Source organism: Ostrinia nubilalis, chromosome 6 (genome assembly GCF_963855985.1).
Source record: "Ostrinia nubilalis chromosome 6, ilOstNubi1.1, whole genome shotgun sequence".
Classification (NCBI taxonomy): domain Eukaryota; kingdom Metazoa; phylum Arthropoda; class Insecta; order Lepidoptera; family Crambidae; genus Ostrinia; species Ostrinia nubilalis.
In genome coordinates this window covers 2495856-2512026 of record NC_087093.1, presented here as the reverse complement: position 1 = coordinate 2512026, position 16171 = coordinate 2495856, and the positions used below count along the sequence as shown (strand labels likewise).

At 36.9% G+C, this 16171-nt stretch overlaps 1 protein-coding gene and 1 long non-coding RNA gene across 2 annotated transcripts in view; both read left to right on the top strand.

Moving 5' to 3' along the window:
• The window catches only part of LOC135072400 (CUGBP Elav-like family member 4), an 825344-nt gene that overhangs the window by 155900 nt on the left and 653273 nt on the right, over window positions 1-16171 (top strand). The window lies entirely within an intron of this gene.
• LOC135072875 (uncharacterized) lies at window positions 6899-7671 on the top strand. The gene is made up of 3 exons (XR_010257501.1): window positions 6899-7086; window positions 7272-7410; window positions 7496-7671. It is a non-coding gene; the product is annotated as an uncharacterized LOC135072875 (long non-coding RNA).

Here is a 16171-nt window from a genome sequence, read left to right as displayed (position 1 = left end):
TATTGTAGGTTATGTTTGATGGCTGAGGTTATAGATTTTAAACTTTCGCGTTCCATTTCAACTAAAATAGTAAGACACGGGTCTTAACGCGACGTTTATAAATGAGTTACATTATGTACAGTGTTAAATAGAGCTCTGTGATTGGTTCGTGTGTGACCTTGTGTGTCCACGCGCACTGTGAGACCTCATAGTAATGTTTGTGAATACGGGCGTAACTCCCTTTGAAAGAATTTTGTTTCAAATAAGGTCTAGAGTATCTTATTTTTTGTTTAGATAACTATACATAGTAATTATTAATTTCCTCAAAACTATGTCAAGCCGAAACCTAATCCTTGTAGCCTAATTACAAGTCTAGTTAGTTACAATTTAGGTTCTGGAGTTTCAGGAGGGACCTATCTTAGTAGAGCTAGTTAGGACTTTAAGCTTTCTGTTATGAAAACAATATTATTTGCCCACAAAATGTAGCACCAGACCAGTGGAGTAATTAATTTTAATTAAAATTGATTTAATAGTTTCTGACTTGATTATGCCTTGAGAAATAATTTCGGGAAAGTAGTTCTAACGCTATTATTAAAAGCCAATAGTAGTTTTTAACCTGTTAGTTCCTCTATTCCTACTATCAGTGGAAGGATAGGGTATACAATTTTTTTCTTCAGAAAATGCATGACAATTTCATGCCCACATAATATCTGCAGGTATGACTTGACGTTAGCAAACCGACCGAAGTGTGGTCAAGCGATCTTCATTACGACAAAATTCTTTGATTTGTACCTATTTACTGACAGCAGGAATTCACCAATAAATTGCCAAAGTATATGCGTGAATATTTCCCTATACAATAAGGCCTAAGCATAAACATAAACACGCTTTGTTTGTACACGTGTCCGAAAATTTGGTTCATACACGCGCCAGGATTTCGAAGGTATAATTTTTCGTTTAATTTCTATCTACAGTCAACAACATACACTGCCCAGAGCTACGGAAGCATTTAGACACAATTCCTCTAGCATGAGCACGCTCGCCTCAATGTAACTGACAGTGTTTTACGTTGGCTACTGTCCAACCCTCAATGGGAAGCTAATGGCACAAACTCCCCATGTAATTGAAGAATGCTTGCATGTGTACTTCCAAATGTTTCTACATAAAGAATGAGGATGCCTTCGTTTAGTATTTCATTTTAAATTCTTAAGTTGTATTTATTTACGTGAATTTAACAATAAGATTAGGTGCAGACCACCGAATTTTGTCGGCCGATAGTTTAGTCGGGTAGTTAATCAGTATGGGCATGTATGGAAGTGCACACATTACACCGATTTGGTATCGGTCGATTCTTCATACAAATCAGAATCGGGCCCGACTATCGGCCAACTAAAAGTCGATGGTCTGAGCCTAGGCTAAATCTCTTTCAGCTGCTAAGGCTAAGTTGCACCATCTTACTTTAACTTTAACAAGCGTCAAAAATCTGTCAAACTCCATACAAAAAACACCGGTTACTGTTAAAGTTGGTGTACTTCAGCCTAACTATCAAAGTTGTATAAATTGTACAAAAGTGTACAAATAGGGTGATCACTTGCAATGCAATAGGTAAATACTTACTGTGTACCTAGAGTCTGCTTTCTTCACATCGAGCAAGCATCCTTGCTAACTAGGTATCTACCTTTAATAAGTTCATTTGAAGATGCAGACAGAAAAAAATGTGTGCTAACCGTCACAGTAAGTTGCATTAAAACGCGGATGCCTCATATAAATCAATGTAGCAAATTTAAATTCAAATTCAAATTGTTTATTACATGATAAAAAAAAGTAAAAAGCAAAAAGTAGTTTTAACACAAATAAAACAAACATTGTATTATGCGAGTGCTAATAAACCAAAGTTCAACCGCTAACGATACACCATTTGTTTCGTCAGCGACATCCGCTGACATTTATGCTGCAACTCCACCTGGAGGCAGGCAACAGCAACAAAGTTACCAAAGACAATGAGCAGCCGCGCGTCAGGAAACGTTCGTTAGTGCGCGCAGCCGAGCGGAAGTGTCCGCGAATTGTGCTCGCCCCGCGGGTTTGCGAGTTTGTTCCGATGGGAACTTTCTGCCGACCTTTCGCTGAATGCGCTGGAAAAAGTGAAGCGCTTCGTATGGGCCGGTTGTAGAGTTACATTCTGTAGTGCTTTCATAAAAAGTGTGTTGACAATTGACACTGTAATAGCTCTGTTGGTCCATCGAATGGAAAAATTTCAAACACAATCTGAAAGTACATAATAGTGTTGTACCTGGATCCGTGCTTTAGCAAAGAGTATAAATAAATTGTCTCTACATATGATACATCAAAAATAATCTTACCAAGATTCGGATTACCTACCAAGTTCATATAGTAATTATTGAAATGGTAATAAAGTCTCTAAAATTCCTAAATTAATTATAGACCATTATTTCATTCAAGGGTTTTATGACCCGCATGAAAACTAAATTCCTATTATATGTTACCATTAGGGGTCACTTAAAAATTAGGCATTGATGGTGAAAACGGTAAAAATGTAACATTACTTATGAAGATACAACGTGTTAGTGGAACAAAGTAAAACAAAAGCCTGGCACAAAACAGGCCTGGACAAGACACCACCTGACATATCATGGCAATTCTAGTTCCCTCTCTGTCCTACTACATTTTAATGTCACAGCTCATAAAACTGCAGATGTTCAGTCGGAACAAATGATTGCTATTTTTCTGGAACAAAAGTCACGAACGCTATTTTATACGGAATAATAGACACGATATCGCAGAGAATATGCTTTATTATTGCTTTTGTTGAGAACAGTTTTGAGTGATTCTTGTCAGAATAGTTTTTGTTCTTTCGTGACGTAAGATAAAACGTCAGGTTATAATAATTCAGGAATTTTTATGATTTTCTACGTCTGCATTGCGGAACTTGTATCTTCCGCAGATTCTATGAACACGAAAAGTTAAGGATAATATAAAATATTTTATGCTAAGCTTTAAAAAATAAAGCTTAATTATAGCCGTTTATTTTCAACGGTCTTTGGAAGTATGTTATTCGCCATTATTTTAATTTGACACGTCCAACTTAAAAAGGAGATCTAGCGTAAATATGTAGACCTTACCAGTCTTTAAGGGCTCTCCTCAAAAACATCATATATCACAACGGGGAATAAATGTTACATTTCCCATTGCACCGTTATCATTCAAAAACTTTGTTTTTATTATTTGATTTGGATAGTATACAAAGTTAGCAGTGTTTTTTTCTCTACCTACTGACAATTCTACTCTGTGTGCATTCAAATGCGCCCGCCTCCGTCGCCCGTCACAACCGGCATCCGTGTCATTTGTCACCACTATTTATTTCTAGTAACTATTACTTTCTATTTATTTATTCGACGCTCTAAAGCTGACAAATGCTGTAAGCCCCGTACATTTGGTGCTGACATATTGCATTGTTTGAGTGTGGCTTACATTATGTTTACGGATGTGTTTCTCGGCTAGATGTCACAAAGTGGGCGGGTGCATGTATGCATGGGTTTTCTTACTAAGCTCTTCTACTTTTTATTATGAATATTGTCGAATTCAGTGGTTAAATAACGGTCTACAAAACAAAAAGTAGGTACCACTATCTATCCAGAAAATCTAAATGTCATCGTTTCGTAACCGTAAATCCTACTCTGAAGGTGCTTCTTCACTAGGGACATTTTTCTGTAATAACATTTCAGATTCGTTTCGACTTTCTTACATCACCTTTGTGATGCTCGTTCAATGAAGGACCTCGTATAAAAAAACTTTCACTAAAATTTTAGCAATTACGTTAGCGATAAAACTGTAATTATTATCTGACTCTGTGGACTAGTAATACTACTGCCCGTATCTATACTGTGGTCACGCCACTCTGCCCCAACGCCCGTCACAACTGGCATCCGCGTCATTTGTCACCGCTATTGATTCCTAGTTACTATGATGTTATATCTGAAGGGTTCCGGCTTTATCGTGTTTTTCTGAGATATAGGGATATGGGCTAGCAAGTAATGATTCTTTTTTTGGGTGAATCTGTAATGGCAGACCTCTGAATATTGGATTTCTAATGGTTATTAGGCGCTTTATTGTACCATTGTTAATCCTTTTTTAAGGTCCAAAAGTTTTTATACAATACTAATATTTTAATAAAAACAACAATAATAATATAGGTAGGTAGTAGAAAGGGTGATGGATGATTTTTGTTATGTTCATAACAACAATTTTAACTCTTGTTTTATGTATTTAGTTAAAGGTGTAGGACTCTAGGTCCTAATAGGTAGTAGGTACCTATTGTAAATTGATTTAATATTCTAAGCATCATTGTTATTATTTATTTAAAATACATTATTAATACTCGATATGACGATTGAATTTTAACCGCTAACTGTTACATAATAATTGAATTGTAACTGTTTTGAAATCAATCAAACTATCCACAAAGTCCAGATTACACAATCAAACGTTTCAAATGATCGTCAATAACACGTGCAATCCATTTTCAAATTCCACTGGAATTGGCTGTTAGTGGCGGCAAGTGGCTGTTAGAGGCTGATGAATCAAACTAAATTCATTATCCACGGTAATGAGAATGCAAGGATTGATGAACCTAATACGCGATGCCACAGTACAAGAGAATGGTAAATCAACTTTGATCATGATACGGGACTAACCTCATCTCCGAACCCACCGAAGTCTCTATTTTGTAGCTTATTTATTTAACTTTACCGCAACCCAAAAAAGTCATTGATTTTCAACCGTATCTTCACAACATAAAGTTTAAATTGATATGGGCTCTGTGACCACCAGAGCGTAGTTATGGGTTAGTTAATATTTATGTAACTATACTAATACTGGACTAAGGTAATATAATTTACTATAAATAACAAAAATGAGTTGATTAAAAATGAAATCTGTAGTTAGGCGATTCTAATTGCTTAGTTCTTAGCATACCAAAATCAGTAATTCAGAAAATACAAAATACGGGCCTTTTCAAGGCGAGAGTGAATAGGCACTTACAGGGCAGATATTATGTACCTCTCTCACTTAACATCAGGTGCGATTGCGGCCTTGTCTTGCATAAAAAAATATGTTACTAACTAAGATAGTGTAAAAGCACTGTTTATATTTAATGATTAAAGCGATTTACTATTCTCTTTTACTATGATCATGGGATGAAACTTTGAACTGATTAGCCAACCGCAATACTAATCACGGTGAATCATAACCAGGTGATTGAGCCTTGATCTGGTAATTAAATTTTAATGGGACGAAGACGTGTGACCGCTATAATAGGTATCTTCAGTAGGTATACATAGAGTTAATAACTGTTAAGTATGAGAGGCGAGAGGGGCATGAGTAAAACTATAGACGGTTATCAACGCACTGGCGTTTATTCGTAGTAAACCGCGGGCGCAGCCGCGCAACTAACCTAGGTATACATACATACATGTATGCATTAACAATTACCATGGTATTGAAATGGTACAGATTCACGCCCATATTCACAAACGATGCTTTCTTAAGTATAGCAGCAAATCGAACGCACAGTGTTGAATAGAGCTCTGTGATTGGTTCGTGTGTCACCCTGTGCGTCCACGCGCACTGTGAGACCTCATAGTAATGTTTGTGAATACGGGCGTCAGTTGTCTTTACCTAATAATATTCAAAATGCAATACCTAATGAATCAATAAGAGAATTGGTTTCATTTGAGGCTGTGTTTTTTATTGCGATACAAAAAAATTGTTACCTACCTAAAATCAATTTGGATCTGTGTACCTACCATGAGTTTACGTTAGGTGTGCTCGCTAGCGAGTACGTCAAAAATCTCTATGAAGATTTTGTTTCTTGAAAGTAGCCGCTAGGGGCGCTGCACAATATGTCATACAATTAATGTCAATTTTTTTACGCAGTCGCTAGCGAGCACACCTAACGTAAACTCATGGTAAGCACACAGATAGTTTTTTTACTAAAGCCAAAAGGGAAAACCTCTAAAATCCAGTTTTTGAAACGAGCCCAATTAACAAAACTCGAACTAACACTAGAGATTCTTGCTAATTGACATTTCACGAGCTAGTGCGTCAATTCGCGCCACTCGACGAATTCAAACTATTCGCGCTAGCGTTAGGGAAATGGATTTTTTTCACATTGAAACGTTATTTCCTTTGGTTAGAATTTTTTGTTAATTCTTTTTCGTTCGGGTGAATAGGCATTCAGAGAAATAATATTTTTAAACGGCTGAAATTTTATTAGGTAGGTATAAAAGGCCTAAAAGCATTTTTGTTAGAATTCACATTAACATATCTCTACTGTGTACACTAGATATGGATGTAACAATCATGGTCACATGGCGTGAAATATTACTTGAAATTACAGGGGTTAACATTGTATTGCCAGTTATTTCTACGACTAGCTAAATTCTCATAATATCAGCAACTTATCACGGATTGGAATAGCAAGACAATGTACGTATTTTCAGTTCTATTCTTAGAAGTTTTTACTGATATACGTCATGACCTATTCGAAAAACAGAGCAGTGCCTCTACCATGAGTTGCCATCGAAAACTTGTATTCGTATACTACAGTCGATAGAGTTTAAACGTGGATCGATGAAGTTTGCATTAAAATCATACCATGAGTTCAATTACCGTATACTTTACTCGCCAGCGATAATTCGATGGTTTTGTGATGTTATGTTGGTGAACATGTTAACGTATCCAACTTCACACTCTATGAATGGATGAATGAAAGAACGAATGCCGCTCCTTTCTAACTATATAGAAAAGATAGAGTAGGAAATAACAAAAATGTCAAAAATAACTCTGCAAAATTTAAGTGTCCTAGAACAATGCTTAAAGCTGAATTAAAATGATGATTTTAAATTTGTATTGTTTATTTCTTGTCATTGCGACTTTGACGCAGCTGTTGTCATGACAACAGATAACAAAACATGTTTTGTTGAAGGATTATTGATGAATAATTTTCCACAAAAAAATGGATTTTAACCACGATAGGAAAATGAGAACCTGCGCCTATCCGTTTAAACCGATTGTAGAATTTATGGAAAGGTAAGTTAAGTAAAAATAAACATACTATGTAGTGGAGGAATTTCGAAATTAAACGAATAATTTTGAGCTGGTTTTTTTGGAGAAATACAACCCTTCCAGCATAACTTCCACGTGCCTAGCTAAAATTCAGTAATATGAGTGCTAGATTTATATTTTCTAGATACAATAAAGTTGTTTTTCTATAGATATGGCGATCTGAGTAAGCCCACTGAAGGGCCCCAAGAAAGAGCCAACAATAGTCAACGGTGGGTGGAACTAACGGACACGCGAACGTGAAATGCTGATGCCACCGGCGACACGAAAACTACTGAGAAATTGAGAAAAGTGTGTATAAATACCTACAACTTTATTCATTTTGATTGCTTTTATCTTATTTCGTCATTATTATTTGTAATGTTTATTTGTTAAGGTGTGGAGTGACTTTAAACATCAAGAAGAAGGCAACTCGCATACACAGAGCTGCCAAGGGAACACTGGATTGGTGGCGGTCCAGGTTCTTCCCTGAAGCCAAAGGATTTAGAGCAGAGTGCTTGTAAATAACTACTTGTAAATTAAATCCATAATAAAGACCTAGGGTAACTGGATGGATATGAAGATGTAAAACTTAAGATATTATAATTAATTAAATACATTATATTGTTTTAATCTTTCATGGTCACTAAACATACATGGTAGCAATCTCGTCAGTAATAATAATTAAGTAAATACATATCCTACTTAATATTAAAAATGCGAAAGTTTGGATGTCTGGATGTTTGTTACTCTTTCACGCAAAAACTACTGAACGGATTTTGATGAAACTTTACAGTATTATTGTTTATAACCCATTAACATATAGGCTATAATTATGACGATCTGTGACAACTAAATTTCACGCGGACGAAGCCGCGGGCAAAAGCTACTTGAAAATAAAATGATTTATTTTTATTGACTATTTATTTCACAAAACCTAATAGGTACCTACATAATACACAGACTGATTAAAAACAAAAGTAAATTTCAACTTATGAAAATACATATTCACTGTCGGATTAGCTTTCTATCATGATCTCGTAAGGCTGCGTTTCCACCAGAGATGTGCGAGGATGCGTAGCGAAGGATGTGTTTGTAAAGAACCAATAGAATCGCTTCATTTACCTCGCCTCGGTCAGCACATCTCTGGTAGAAAAGGCTCAGGCTGTACAACAATAATGAGCATTTTCAAAATCTCTGCTACACATCCTCGTACGATACATTTTCCTCGCACAGCTTTGGTGGAAACCCGCACACATTTTCACAGCACAGCTAGACATCTTCGCACGACACAATTCCCTCGCATATCTCTGGGAATCGCAGCATCCTCTCCCTCCCCCAAGGATCTCCACAATGTGCCCGCATCCAGGTTCTTCCCGCGACCTTCACCAGATCGTCGGTCCACCTAGTGGGAGGTCTGCCCACATGCTGATAACATGTTCCATCGTAATAAACTTCTTTCCGACATAATTTAATAAAGAAAACACCTAAAATGACCTAAAACCACAATTTTATTTTGCTTTTCACACGTCAATAAGCCAGTGAGTTACGTTACTGTGACAGCTAAGGTATTTTTCGATGACATCTTTGAAAATTGCAACTCATGGTAAGTTATTTGTATGAAACTTAATAAAAACTTTAGTCGCTATCGTATTCATTTAGATAGGTTTTTTACCTAACGATTTGAGATGAACTCATGGTAGTGTTTTTAGTTTTGCTGTGGTTCAGCTACTAACCGCTAGAGGCGCTGTACAATTTGCCATACATTTTTTTACGCCCTCGATAGCGAGATGCTCGGTAGGTAAACTCATGGTAGAGGCACAGATACAAGAAGTGGCGTAAAGGTTTTATTGGAGTTCATTGATTTAATTCAAACTGATTTAATTCAAATGTCATTTATTATGCTTATATTTTATTTTGTGTATTTACAGCATGTCTCGGAGAAAGAAGAACTTCTTCCCGACAAAACAATACGAAGAATGAAGTTGTAAAAGAGTTCAGGTACCATTTAAAAACATGTACTTTGGATTAATCGCAAAGGGATGCTCAAGTATATGATAAATCAAACAGGTTTAATGCAGAATCTAAATTTGCTGGAAAAGAATGGTTGAGGTGTTTTTGAAGATATATCCTGATATATCATTGAGACAACCAACTGCTACAAGCGTTGCTAGAGCTATGGAATTCAACCAGGCACAAGTCGAGAACCTATCACGGAAAATTGGATCGAGTGCTCAGTGTGCCGGCAATGGTGGCATGAACACTGTACTGGCTACTTAGGCCAAGGACTGTATACGTGCGACTTGTGCATTTAGAATTAATCCGCGCACTCTTATACGACTCAACGCGCACTCTTATACACCTGGGTGTATAAGAGTGCGCAATTTTCATTTTTTATATATCTTCAGTTCCTACCTAATAACATAAGCGTGATTTGTTCTTCTATAATTTGTTGACAGATAAACAGAGTTAATAAATAAATAAAGTTGATTTTTCTAAATGTGGTATTTTATTTTTTATGGGGTCTCAAAATTAAAGTGCGCACTCTTACGGGTACTTCTCATTTTCACTCAAATTTGATGGTCACTCAATAATAGTTCATAAACGGTATAAGTTAGAACAATAACTTTGATATCAGATGATAAAACATCTATTTAGCTACATACAAAATAAATTTTATCGTAATAGAAGCAAAAATAATACGAAAACATCACATGAAACGATACAAAACGGGGTCATTTTTCGCGTTCTCATCGTGTCACACCTTCGGTTGCAATGAAACATTTGGTTACTGCATTCACAATTTTCATTCAATTTGTGTGTAGCATATACTAAAATCATCGTAATTAAATATACTTTCCACACAATAGTCAAAAAAATATCTTCTTATAATTATTTTGAATTGAGAAAGCGAAATACGTTGGTCACACGATTTTAGGTACCTAAAACTTTGAGTAATAATACAAGATTGCCGTTAAACCGAACACCAGCAACCAATCACAGCGTTCTATTCGGTTAACGTCTGTCGCGCTCCGGCCATTGGGGAGGTGAGATAGGTCGATCGTCGCTCCGCGAAAAAAATACGTAACTTTTTGTGATTTTCCATAGACATACCGTCGCTTGCTTGAACAATATTTTCTACCTCTAAAATTTAAACAATTTAATTGAAACTTAGGCTATTGAAAACTTAACATGTTAGGCTTATTTATGTAGTATTCGACTTGAACCGTTAAATTCAAATTTAAGGATAATTCATAAAAACCTAAAATTTTCGTCACCTTCGTGGCATCACCTTCGTGGTGTTTTATACACGAAGGTGATTTTAGGCCACGAAAGTGATTTCTTGCTTTGGTTTATTTTAAAATATAGTGACTGGTGTTTATGTTTTTACAATATTTTAATAACTAATAAATTATACGTGGTAAGTAGAGTTCAGTACATCAATAAAAAAAATAAGGGCCGCGTATTTTTGTTGTCTGTCTGTCTGTATGACTGTATGTATGTCTGTCTAAGTGACTGTGTATCTGTTTGTAAGATAAATTTAATCTGAAATTTCAGTTAAAAGTTGTACAACAAAAATACGAGGCCCTCTGACCTCAATAAACAATATATTTTCGTTGAGGACTGATAATTAATCAATTAGAGTTCTTTTTATTGAGGTACTGATAATCCTTTTTTTGCTTCTTTAGCATTTCAGAATGCCACCAGTATCCCCCTTAAAACCAATTGCGTAGAATCTTGTAACTTAGTAGGTGACGTTATCGGTAAAATTTTATCTTGTATTTAAGTAGGTACCTATTTATATTATGTTATTGCTATTTATCTATGAAAATAAGACAAAATATATGTTTTATAAACACTTAAGAGTCATTTACAGTAGTAAAGTTTGAAAAAAATATTGCTGTGAAGTACAGAATCACTTTCGTGGCATCAAAAAATTCAAAACGTTAAAGCTTCCAAACGAGACCCACTATTTGACTGATTTACTGAGAATACACTCTTCACATCAAGCGCTACAATTTTTGTTTACAAAAAGTTGAAATAAGTTAGAAATAAAATTTGCCACGAAGGTGACGATGAGAACCGTGGCGATGAGAAATACCCTTACACCACCTTACCCTACCTACGTGCGTGTATGAAATCAGCAAGCAAGCAGCTCTAGCAAAGTAGACAAGTCATCAACCTCGTTAAACAATAATTTTATCTTTAAAAAAAACCAACCGAATTGAGAACCTGCTCCTTTTGTTGAATTCGATTAAAAAGTGCTTAAATTATTTAGGCAAGGATTAACCCAACGAACTCTAGCTAAGCAGAAACTGCAAAAATGTATTAACTTCCGTATTCACAAACGATGCTTGCTTAAGTGAAGCAGCAAATCGAACGCACGGCTTTGAATAGAGCTCTGTGATTGGTTCGTGTGTGACCCTGAGCGTCCACGCGCATTGTGAGACCTCATAGTAATGTTTATTAATACGGGCGTTAGTATATTTACTGAGTAGACCCCTGTCACGTCTGCCATCCCATCATCGATTTCACATTAGACCAGCTTCATCAACACCCGGGATGAGAATTCCCCCACTTTTTGTTTTAAGGTAATTCTGAACTAACGATGCAGACTTGGGCGGACAAACTTTATACTCGGCTCAGGTGTTTACAAAATTCAAGTTATGGACGCTCGTGAAGTTTCTTTGTTGGTTAGAATAAATTTCGATGTTAAAATCGATACTAATACGTTTTTGCAGTGAAGAAGAGCGCGGGTTTTGTAAGCGACCGCGATATTTTACCGCTACAGTTCTATTTATGCATGTGGGTTTGCGTGGCTTCTATTTTTTATGAAAAAACATACGGGACGAATTGAGAACCTCCTCCTTTTTTTGAAGTCGGTTGAAAAGTACGATTACGTTGATTTGAAAACGCAAAAATATCACAAACTTTGAATATACACCAGAATTTTTTTTTTCTACTCTTTTTGCGATCTTTCTGAACTGGGGATTTTCAGGCCAAGAGTAAGTAGACGTCTACTAACTTCCTGTAATTAACTCTAAAGAAACCTTTTTTATCGCACCACATAAGTGTTGAAGTTAGTTATGGTCATAAAATCCTGGAACTGAAAGTAAGATAATAACTATGATTTAAATGCACTTCATTTCATTTTGTTTTTTCTTTTATTGTTATCGTCATCTAAATATATAAACTTAAAGGTGACTGACTGACTGACTGACATAGTGATCTATCAACGCACAGCCCAAACCACTGGACGGATCGGGCTGAAATTTGGCACGCAGGTAGATGTTATGACGTAGGCATCCGCTAAGAAAGGATTTTACGAAACTCCACCCCTAAGTGGGTAAAACGGGATCCACGCGTACGAAGTCGCGGGCGGCCGCTAGTGTTCTATAAATTCAAGACATAGAAACCGCCGTAATGTAATGGTAGAGACCGTTAGCCCCATAACTGACATAATAACCTTCGCGCTTCACTGTTTCTCCAGTGTTGTATGTTAGGGTTAACAGCTCCAAAAATAAAATTTGCCCCACTTTACCCGCCCTTTTCCTTATTGTAGCAACAAAGGTCATCGCCTCCTCAGTGTCCGGTTACAAAACAGGTAATTCTAGATCATTGCCAGGGTTTATCAGCTGTTTGGTCGTTTTTATGAATATTGTCGTATGGCTCAAAATTACTTGTGAATATGTTGCAGCTTTCGCACAGATAACGAAATACGACTTTTGTATTGAGGTCTAGTAAATTACTAGTGTCAGATAGTTTGTCCCTGTGGGGTCAGAAATCTAATTAATCACACGTATCATCATGGGCAGAAAACGCAGCGTAGGACGTCCACCTACCGACGACCTAATAAAGGTAGCAGAAAAGCGCTGGATGCAGGCCACTACCAACTGGGCGATGTGGAAATCATTGGGGGAGGCCTATGTTCAGCAGTGGTCGACCTGTGACTGAAAAGATGATGACGATCATCATGCCAGGTCTAACGTAATCATAACTAACTAGATTTCTAATATTATTTATGGACAATTAAAATAGTAGAAACATTCCAGCAGTACCATCCTACTGGATCGGTGTCCATTATGTGTCCAGGCGGCAACATATTTAATTCAGACGTGTGTCAACGACGAACCAGTTCACGCGGATTTAACAACGAGCCCCTTTTCAATAATTTCGCTGTAAACATTTGGCATGGCATAGTAATGTTTACGGGCTGTACGTAATTATTTAAAGTGCCGGAGTTTAAACGATGACAGGAACTTAGTTAGCGCATAATCCGCCGACCTAACACGTCAGGCGAGCTTTGCGAAGGGTTTTCATTTTGCCGGGAAAAATCCTTTTTGATGTTGGATGGAGTTTAAATAATATAATTCCACTGTGCCACTGTGTTATAAATCAGAAACTATGAGGGCTTAACAATCATCGTCAAGTCATTTAGGCTCTACTGAAAGATGTTTATCGGAAGCAAAAACTGCACTCCCCACGCAGGACTATTGAGGAGGCCTGATGTTCGCTTATTTTTAACGTGGTCACTTCTTACGTCATTCAAGGGAAAAATGACGATGGTCTTATTCTACCGAAACCACACGGCTTAACAACCCAACTTAACAACGTAATTAAGAATGACACACCTTCAAAAACTTTTTTTTAGATGGACTGTTCAAAAAATTTTAAGGAAGCTTTCAAGATAAAACAAAAATATTCCTTTTATAATAGGAATTCTGAGCCAAAATTACCAATCTCCTTAAAGTGACCCTTTTCTCCTTTTCCAAGGAACAACAAAAACGGCCATTACACGCCATCAACTGCACAAATTCTCAGCAACCCGAGGTGCTGCGTTGAAATATAGCTGGAGATGCTTTTTATAGACATCCGCACCGCACCTGCGGAGATCTGCGGCGTTTCCCACGATATTTCCTCACAACACACACCAAAAAAAACGGCCAACACAATTTGAAGTAAACGAAAAATATAAATTAAAATTTGAACTTAACAAACCCCCGAAATAATTATGGTAAACGTATTATTGTTGTACATTTTTAACACCTTCTATCTCATCCAATTATTCAATCTGCATACTTCAACCTCTTCTTACCGGTTTGTTTTGGTTTATTACATAAAATATTTTATGATATCAATAAGCAACCTTAGTGGTCTCACATATTATGTATGCTATTTGTAGCTCAAAAATATGTTATTATCTTTTCTTTCAGTAGTTTCTTACTTCATTAATAATTCTACTAATAAAATCTGAAAAAGTTTTTACTAAGGATTAAAAAAAATATATTTAAATCAAAGGTACTGGCTGTTTTCTTTTGTCTAAGCTTTCACGGAACCAGACGGGTTTATTTCAGGTTGGGTATTTGTGTGGTTTACCAATTGCGGACTTTGGTGAGGCCGAAGATGGAGCCAGGGAGTGTTGTTCGATTTAAAATTGTTTAAATTCGTACATTGAAATATGGGGAACTTTGAATGACATAATTTCTCATAGTGGTTTTATGCCAGAGGCCGTTTTGAAACGGTATTGTAGACAAGCGGTTTTCTTTTTGCTTTTGTTCTAAACTAATTTTTATTACATCACAATAATTATTAAACTAGTCTTGTGGCTGAAATGATGATGATGATGATGATCTTGAACTCAATTATCAAGTGCCGAATTTCTTTCCTATTATTTTCGTGTCGATGCGTGAAAAATCTAAAAATTGCCATTTACTGCTTTTTACACATTATATCCACAAATATTAATTTCTGAAAAGGGATCGTTTTCTATCCAGTTAAATCAAGCTCCAACAGAAATTCTTAACTACGAGTTCAAGTCAAAACAAATCTCAAAATTCTCAAAACCATCCCAGACCCAGATGCTCCAAACCAGGTTTATCTACATTTTAATTCGGCCAATAAACGTCGCATAAATCCGGGCAGGGCGTATACATCAAGGAGACGTGTTCAGCCACGCCGGCCGCAAGGCTAGACGACCATAAATCTACTACGTAGACGCTGCACGTCGCATATCCGTGGGTATACGTCACACCGACGCGTAATGGCTGCTCGTCTCTGTAGTTAAATCAATGTCTCCGAGACTTAAGGAGCCTACTGCTAGTATTTGCAGTTAAAGCACTTGGATAGTTAAAGCACAGTAAATAAATCAAATATGTATACTGTGGTTAAACACTCTATCATGATCACCACGAAAAATCTTATCGCTAAGTAATGTTAAATGTACGAGTATCTTTCAGACAATCCCAGGAAAAGGACAGTTGTTCAAAATAAAAGAGGAGGGCGCTGATTGTTAGAATAATGCATTTCTTTCATTACTTGTTGATTTGTAATAGATTTATTTTGAAGTATACGTGGGTATACGTCACACCGACGCGTAATGGTGTCTCTGTAGTTAAATTATTGTCACAGTGACTTGACGAGCCAATTTCCTGGTATTTGCATTAAAAGCACATCTTAGAAAAACTGGTGAAGATCAATTTCATAATAAGGCTGAGTTGCACCACCTAAGCAAAGCACCTAAGCACCTTGCAGCCGAGGGCCTTGACATTCCGCTAACCCTAAGGCAGAAGCTAGGTATAATTTACCCCCCTCCCCCAAGTTAGAATCTGGGTACGCCCATGTATACGGAAAGTATGGTGTTGGTGAATAAGCTATCGGGTTCAGCATCTGGCAAGAGTTACAGCTGGGGCGATAAACAGAATTCTCGGAGATAATGACCACGTATAATGACCAAGACCACTGTATACAGCGGAGGTTCTTACTCTATCAAATATTTTCTTATTCAGTATCTTTTTTACTCTTATCACAGTTGACTTCATCCAAAGACGACACTGCTTATTTAAATGTGCACTAATGGAACAGTTTGACCTATCATTAATAACTATTACACAGTGGTGTAACTAACAGCCGCTTGCACATGTCTGTGCCATCCCGAGACGCTGCGCGGTGCATCGTTGACGACAACTGCCTATTCCGACATGACAAACGACTGAGATGCACACGCTTGTATGCATGTAGAGTGGCCTGACCATAGTGACCATACCCAAGGGGAAGGCAGTCGAGGGATTTGACC